This window comes from Lithobates pipiens, unplaced genomic scaffold (genome assembly GCF_037356315.1).
Source record: "Lithobates pipiens isolate NorthernLeopardFrog02 unplaced genomic scaffold, aLitPip1_a1.2 Scaffold_30, whole genome shotgun sequence".
NCBI classification, from domain to species: Eukaryota; Metazoa; Chordata; class Amphibia; order Anura; family Ranidae; genus Lithobates; species Lithobates pipiens.
This window is the reverse complement of record NW_027507791.1, coordinates 176665628-176673870: the sequence shown is the minus strand read 5'-3', so window position 1 is coordinate 176673870 and position 8243 is coordinate 176665628.

Genomic DNA, 8243 nt, shown 5'->3' with positions numbered 1-8243 from the left:
GAGAAGCAAATCCGGTAACCCTATTGCTTTGAGTACCGTGTCCATGTAGTCCCAGGCCACCCTGTCAAACGCCCTCTCGGCATCCAGGGAAAGAAAAAATCCTTGTTTATTGGTAGAGGTCAGCCAGTGGTGGATGTTTAGTGCTTTAATAGTGTTATCCCTACCTTCCCGTCCCGGGATAAATCCTACCTGATCTAAAGAGATTAAAGACGGGAGAAGCGGCAATAAGCGATTCGCAAGGATTTTAGCATAAATCTTGACATCCACATTAATGAGTGATATGGGGCGGTAATTCGTTACCAGGGAAGGATCCTTGTCCTCCTTCGGTATTACCGTGATGTGTGCTTCAAGCATATGAGGGGGGGCATGAGAGGTAGAAGCAAAGGATCGATAAGCTAAGAGAAAGCGGGGTCTAAGTATGTCTGTAAACGTTTTGTAATATGTCAAAGGGAGGCCATCTGGGCCTGGTGCTTTCCCGACCTTCATTTCCTTGACTGCCTTATCGAATTCTTCTTCGGATAAGGGAATATTTAGCTGTTGGGCTTTTTCTTGAGAAATACGTTTTGGGCCAAATTTGGAGAGGAATTCGTTAATAACATGCTGTCTCATATCCAAACTATTGGGTTTAGTTGGTCTAGAAGGAATGTTGTAAAGTGTTTGGTAATATTCTTCAAATTTTTGGGCTATAGCTTCATTTGATGTGTGAGCCTTACCATGTTTGTCAGTAATATGATGTACAGTTGAGTTAAGTTTCTTGCTTTGCACAGCTCTAGCCAGGAGAGAGCCTACTTTATTACCCTTTTCATAAAAGAGTTTATTTCTTAGGACATATTGTCTCCTGGTTTTCAGGTTGAGTTCTTCTAATAGCTGTTTCCTGGCTTGGGTCAAGGCTTGGTAGGTCTGTAGCGCCAGAGTCTGTTTGTGTGTGGCTTCCAACCCACGAATTTGGGACATAAGTGTTGCTATTTTGGTCTGGCGTTCTTTTTTAAGAAGAGAGGATAATTTTATAAATTCCCCTCGAATTACAGCTTTATGGGCTTCCCATTGTAATAGTGTGGAGGTGTCGGGGATTTCATTAAGTCTGAAATAATCTGTAAGACAAGTGCTTATTCTGGCTACATTAAGTGGGTCTTTGAGCAAAGAGGGATTGAGTCTCCACGTTTTAGACTTGGTTACAGTTTCGGGAAATTCTAGAAGGATGGTGATCGGATGGTGGTCCGAAAAAGTCATCGGTTCTATCGTGGCCCTAGTCAAGAGGGGGAGGTCAGGTTGTGAAATAAAAAAATAGTCAATTCGGGAGTATTTTCGGTGAATAGGGGAGAAGTATGTGTAGTCTTTTCCCTGTGGGTTCAGCGTTCTCCAAGTATCATGTAGCAAGATGTTTTGAAGTTGCAATTTGATTTGTTTCAAGGCTTTATATGGCAAGGCTGAGAAACCAGAGGAGGAATCTAAGATAGGGTTCAGGGGGACGTTAAAGTCTCCTCCGAGAATGAGAATGCCCGATGAGAAAGAAGATAAAAGGTCACAGACAGAGCGGAAAAAGGTAACTTGTTTTGTGTTGGGAGAGTATATATTAGCAATTGTGATTGGTTTGGAGTGAATGGTCCCTTTAAGAAATAAGTATCTCCCTTCAGTATCACTTAGTGAATCTATTAGTTGAAAGGGTGTGTTTTTGGAAATAAGGGTCGACACACCTTTTGTTTTGGAGTGGCGATTCGTCGAATGAAAAACCATGGGGAAATTTTTATCTGACATTTTAGGAGTTTTGTCTGTCAAAAAATGTGTTTCTTGTGCAAATATTATATTCGCTTTCAATTTATGGCACTCCCGCAGAAGCCGGGATCTCTTTTCTGGTAAGTTAAGGCCTTTAGCATTAATGGAGACCAACTTCAGCGAGAGAGCCATGGAGTGTGATTTGCAGGAAGGGGAGGTCATTCTATCTTTGGTTTTGTGAGAGATGCAATAGAGCTCCCTGGGTATGTGACGACTGGGTTCGGCAAGACGAGTATCTATATGGGTTTGTATTACGTAGCGTAGAAGTAACACTAGAGGAGAAAGGGGATAGAGGAAGTAGGGTAGGAATGGGGTAGGTGGGGGAGGAGACCTAGTCTCGAAGGAACTTACACTCATGAATTATAGAGAAGTGCAATCGAAACTAGCATAGTAATCAACTCTTCGAAGGTTTGCCGCGAGAACCAGCTCGCTATGTCCTATGCAGTAAATACAGTGCACAGGACTAAACCTTGACGAATTTGAGATAGTCCAATACCTAATGGTAGTTAAATTGGAGGGGTTGAACGGAATATCTCTGTGTGAGACGTCGTCCGGATTATTGAGGAGTAAAAATAGAAGATCAGTATATGCTAGCAGCTGAACGGAGGGAAGGATATAAAAGCTAATGAAGGAGGAGAGAGAAATGAAAGCTGCCTAAAGACAGTCTAGAATGTTGGCAAACTAGTTAAAAGAATCAAGAAAGAAGGATTGAGCATTGGCAAATGTACCTAACTGATATAAAAGGCACTCCATCTGCAGGTACGAGTAGGAGAGGCATAACAGGATTGAGGACAAGGGGTGCGAAATTGACGGCAATTAATATTTATCTGGAAACTCTAGTTGGTACAATCATGCAGAGAACATTGTTAAGGAGAAGAGACATTGAAGGGTAGAAATAGAGACCAGAAAGTGTAACTTAACATGAAAGATGGGTTATACCCCATCAAAAGTAAACAGATAATGAACTTTAAAAACAAACTAAAGCACGGTTGTCAGACTAAGCAGGTACCATGTGGCAATACAACAAGACTAGCTCTTTCCTGAACTAAATTAATATAGGCTCGAGGACGGGTCAAGGATTCATCACTAGCAACCCCCCCCCAAAAATTGTAGTAGCGGAGTTGTTGTGGAAATGAAAAAGTGGGCTTATAGATGTATCTGACCTGTGTTGGTGCAATAAGGTAATGAAATAAGGGATGAGATCCCCTAGATACCGTATAATACCTAAGTTACATATTGGTGGTCCCCCTATTAAGAAGAAGGGTAGAGCATGAGATTGGCCACATCATAGTGGGGAATTGAGGAGGTGCCTTAGCCCAAGTCCCTTGAGGTAGTGATTATTACCCGGGATGTCAATAATCTAGGATAAATCCCAGATGAAACTGAGTGCGCTCGTTAAGTCTCCCCATTTCCCTGGGATCTGATGAACAACTGGGTGGTTATCAGAAGTTAGGTGACACCTTATTCATGTTAGTAGTAGGGGTCCCAGTAGAGGAAGGGGTCTATGAGATCATCCCATATCTTGTAAACAGGAATCAGAGTTTCCCTCATGTTTGGTAGCAATGAAAAGCTGGGGGGAGGGGCAATCCACATGGACCACATTGCAGAGTTGTGAAGGGAAAGGAATGGAAACGAATGGAAAACTCTCAATTGTACAACCCATGAGTACATAAGACATGTCTGGGGAATCATACGATACCTAAGTGGGAAATTGCATGCATTCTCTATATAAGGAAGTCGCCCGTGGGTCGCTGCATTGGGTCCATGTGGAGTACACCTATGAGAGGAATAACAAACATTACGGAAGAGAAACAATGCTCTAACATATAGGCTTATAATGCCGAAGAAAAAAAAACCTGGATTATTCTCAGAGATCAGTCCCAGTGCAGTCTGAACGTTATAGCAGAAGGGATAAAAAAAAAAAAAAAAAAAAAAAAAAAATTTTGCCAGTGACAAGTCCCTGAGTCATATTGTAACCAGAAAAAATCGAGCCAAAAATAAGATGGGAAAGAGGTGATAAGAAACTAACTGAAGAGTCCCGGTTAGCTGCTTCGTGGAAGGATTAAGACGCCCGTGTCTGCTCAACGATCCCGTCGAGCTCTTCTCGTTTGCGGCGCCTTCGTCGGGCTGGTGTGAAGATTAGGGTCGTTGCGGGAACCGTGAAGTTGATCAGCGGAAGGCGAACGTTGTCTGCGATTACTCTGTTCCTGAGCTTCCATCGGTTCGTGATCGGGTCGGTGACGTCTTCCGGTTTGTGGACGAAATTCCGCGTACCAATCCGGTACGTCCGTGAAGGGGATCTCCAGGGTGGCACAGAAGCGGCGGAGGTCCTCCGGAACTCTAAGCAAAGCCGAACGTCCTTGCGCGGAAGCAGACAATGCAAATGGGTACTTCCAGCGGTATTGTATGTCCCTGGCGCGTAGAACCTCCAAAAGTGGGCGGAGCTCCTTGCGACGTTGAAGCGTAATAGAGGAAAGGTCCTGGAACAAACGAACTTCCGTGTCGTTATACATCAGCGGGTGTTTCTCCCGCGCTTGTCTGAGTATGTCCTCCTTAAGCTGGTAGTCAATCACACAACAGACCACATCCCTGGGGGGGTCCGTCTCCTTGCCTCGTGGGCGTAGGGCGCGATGAATGCGCTCCAATCCTATAGGGGTGAGGGGATCACGATCCAGGATAGAGTTGAACAGGCCCGTTACCTCCAGTTTCAAACGATCGGCTTCGATCGATTCGGGGAGACCACGGAGACGAAGGTTATGTCGTCTGCCGCGGTTGTCAAGGTCCTCCATGTGACGGTTCAGATCTCTGAGTTGCAGGGTATGAGTATCTATGACCTGACAGGACCGACGAAGTACCGTTGAATGTTGTGCCATTTTATGTTCAACCTCTTGTACTCTGCTCGCTATCGTTTGAATGTCGATGCGGAGCTCCGATATAGCCGCTGTTAGTGTTTGCTTTATATCATCCGCCACTGATCGAAGATCGGTAAGGCTGGGGTATTGTTGCGGTTCAAGTACAATCTCGCCGTTAGCAGAGGTTGGTCGTGAGGATCGTGTGGTGATTTGAGATGATGGCGGGCCTCGTGAGGACGCCATATTGCCGGCCTGGGAGCGGAACATCTCGGGGATGTTTTGGCTCGTTCCGTGAGACATATCACGAGGAGACCTGGATCGGGACGTGGAGGACCCACGGGAGGACGTTCCCATGTCGGTTTGTAAGCCGTGCGATCGAGTTTACCTCCGGTATCTGCTGTTTTCCCTCCGTTTCAGCGGGAGCACTCTAGTTAGGCTGCCATTCTCCTCAGCGTCCAAGCCACGCCCCTTCTGTTTTTTGTTTTTTATGCTAAAAAATAAAACAGAGCAAAAGAAAAAAAAAAAAGCTTTATATATTGCAGCTTACCAATCATTGGCTGTGGTGGCTGCATTCATTTTTTTCTTTCTAGGGTGGCTACATTTACTCCTCCACTGTATGTTTGGATAAGCGACATAATCACCCAGACAGTGTTGTCAATCAGTGGAGAGGGTATTGTTAAATGGAATAGTAGATTTAGATGGAATTTACATAAGTGACTAGCAATTTAAAGTCCAACCCTATCTAACACTTCTTGAGCTTCAACAGACCAATCTGTAGCTTAATAACAACTTGGTTGAGTTTCTGCACTTATTGTTTGAGAAAAAAAGGCCTAGCCATAATACTATCTTAACAGACCAAGCTGCCCAGCTAAAGTGGCACTAATAGGTTAGAGGGTTTAGACAAACTATTGAACACTGTCAGAGGTGCTTACAACATTCTACTTTTATTTATTCATGTAACCCCCCCCCCCCCCCCAAAAAAAAAACTATTGCTGTAACTGCTGAATAAGTCCAATGGCTATGTTGCTCCTCAATAAATGCAGTAGAGGAGTGAATGTAGCCACCCTAAGCCCTTGTACACACGGTCGGAGAATCCGTCGGAATGTGTCCTATCGGACCGTGTTGTCGGATAATCCGACTGTGTGTGGTATGCATCGGACTGATTCCGTCGGAATATCTGTTGGACCCAATTTTCCAACTTGTTGGAAATATTTCCTGACAAACTGGTCCGATCGGACATACTCCGATCATGTGTAGAGAATTTTGATCGGACCAAGTGCCCCGCATGCTCAGATCAAATTCCTACATCAAAGCTATTGGCTACTAGCCTGAATATAGTCCCATCGTAACGAAATTACGTCATCACGTTCTGAAAGATCGTATTTTTCGACAACTTTGTCCGACCGTGTGTATGCAACAGTTTCGGACAAGATCCGTCAGACAAAATCTGATGGATTTGGTTGTCGGAATGTCCGACCATGTGTACAAGGGCTAAGATGTGCTTTGTTGAAGATCCACACAGCAGTCATTTTCCTGTATCTCTGCGCGGGAGTGACATCATCGTGGCTTCGCGGAATGACAGCGGCGGAGCAGCGAGACCCACCGAGAAGATGGATGCGCCGGACTACAGGGGACAGCGGTGACTTCGCTGGCTCCTGTGTCAGGTAAGTGACACATAATGGACTACTATGCGATGCATAGTAGTCCATTATGCTTTACCTTTGCAAGGAATGAAAGAGGAAGTACACCCATCAGGGTTTACTTCCTCTTTAAAGGGACCACAATCCAAATAATGGGGATAACTGTTGTTCTGGACCCAACCTTGGCATCCTGTATACTGGATATAAATGTTTGCAGTAGCCTGGCCTGGTTCTGTGTTTATATCTAATTTTGTTGTGAACAGGCTACTCCTGTGTTGAGATTCCTGAGCAATATATCTCCATGCAGCAGATTTTTGAAAGCAAAGCAGGTGTGCTCGGATCCAGAAGGCACGCCCTATTCTTGGTGCCTACCAGTTTTATAAAAAAAAGGATTATACACTTGGTCTTTGAATTACTCATCATGCATTGTGATTTTTTTCTTCTCTATTTTTCTGTATTTGCATGTAATATTATTCCTTTCTTTTAGAGTAACTGATACATTTTCTGCAGTATAGTCTGTAATTTTACAGCAGTCATGTTCCTAAAGTTCTGTTCTTTGATAACTAGCTGCATGTCTGAAATTGTGCAGTGGCCATTTTCTTGTAGTCTTTTCCCTTGTACACATGGTCGGACATTCCGACGGAAAATGTCCGATCGGACCGTGTTGTCGGATAATCCGACCATGTGTGGGCTCCATCGGACTGTTTCCATCGGAATATCCGACAGACCAAGTTTTCCAGCTTGGCTATAAAACTTTCCGACAACATGATCCGATCGGACCTTGTCCGATCGTGTGTAGAGAATTCCGATCGGACAAAGTGCCACGCATGCTCAGATCACATTCCTACACCAAAGCTATTGGCTACTAGCCTGAACGTAGTCCCGTCATAACGAAATAACGTCATCATGTTCTGAACGATCAGATTTTCCGACAACTTTGTCCGATCGTGTTTATGCAACAGTTTCGGACAAAATCAGTCGGACAAAATCCGACGGATTTGGTTGTCGGAATGTCCGACCGTGTGTACAAGGGCTAAGATGTGCTTTGTTGAAGATCCACACAGCAGTCATTTTCCTGTAGCTCTGTAGTAATTGGTGATGGCCCACCCTCCACCTATATAAACAGACAATTTTCATAGATAGACATGTTTCACAAAGGGCCACACCCCAGAATGTTTTATTAAATGCAACACTTAGGTAGTAGTGCTTTTCTTTCTTCCTTTTTGAACTTGCATACATGAGGCCATAAGGCATTATTGCTGGGAAGCAGTTTTTAGTCTATTATGTCTCTGCTAAAATAGATCCAAATAAGTGTAATGCTACCCCCAATAGAGCTGTTGGTTAAGATAGGTCCTCTGTTCATTGTCCCGACCTTCTCAGCGACCGTTGCCCCTTTGACACACCAGATTGAGTGCAAAACTGCAAGCAGATTTGACAGCGAAACACTTGTAGTAATTCCTAATATGGGATATTAGTGCTATATCAAAGACCAGGCACCAAACCTACTAGCAAGGTAATCTTATTGTATTGTCACTCATTAAGATTGATAACAGAACAAATGCACTTAAACTGACAATTGTGGTAAAATAGTTTAGCATACAAGATGGCTACCAATAGAGGCAAAGCATAAAATAGCATGTAGCATCCAAATAAGCATAAGCAGTAGCAACACCACCCAAAAGGCAACAATGAGCAGTAATAAGACTTAATCTACCAAATCCAGGAACTATACTGCCATTGTTCATTAACCACTTAAGCACTGGACCAATTTGCAGCCAAAGGACCAAGCCCCTTTTTGCGATTCAGCACTGACAATTGCTCGGTCGTGCGACGTGGCTCCCAAACAAAATTGGCTTCCTTTTTTTCACACAAATAGAGCTTTCTTTTGGTGGTATTTTATCACCTCTGCGGTTTTTATTTTTTGCGCTATAAACCAAAATAACTTAAAAAGCAACATACAGGTACGTGCTTGTGCCCA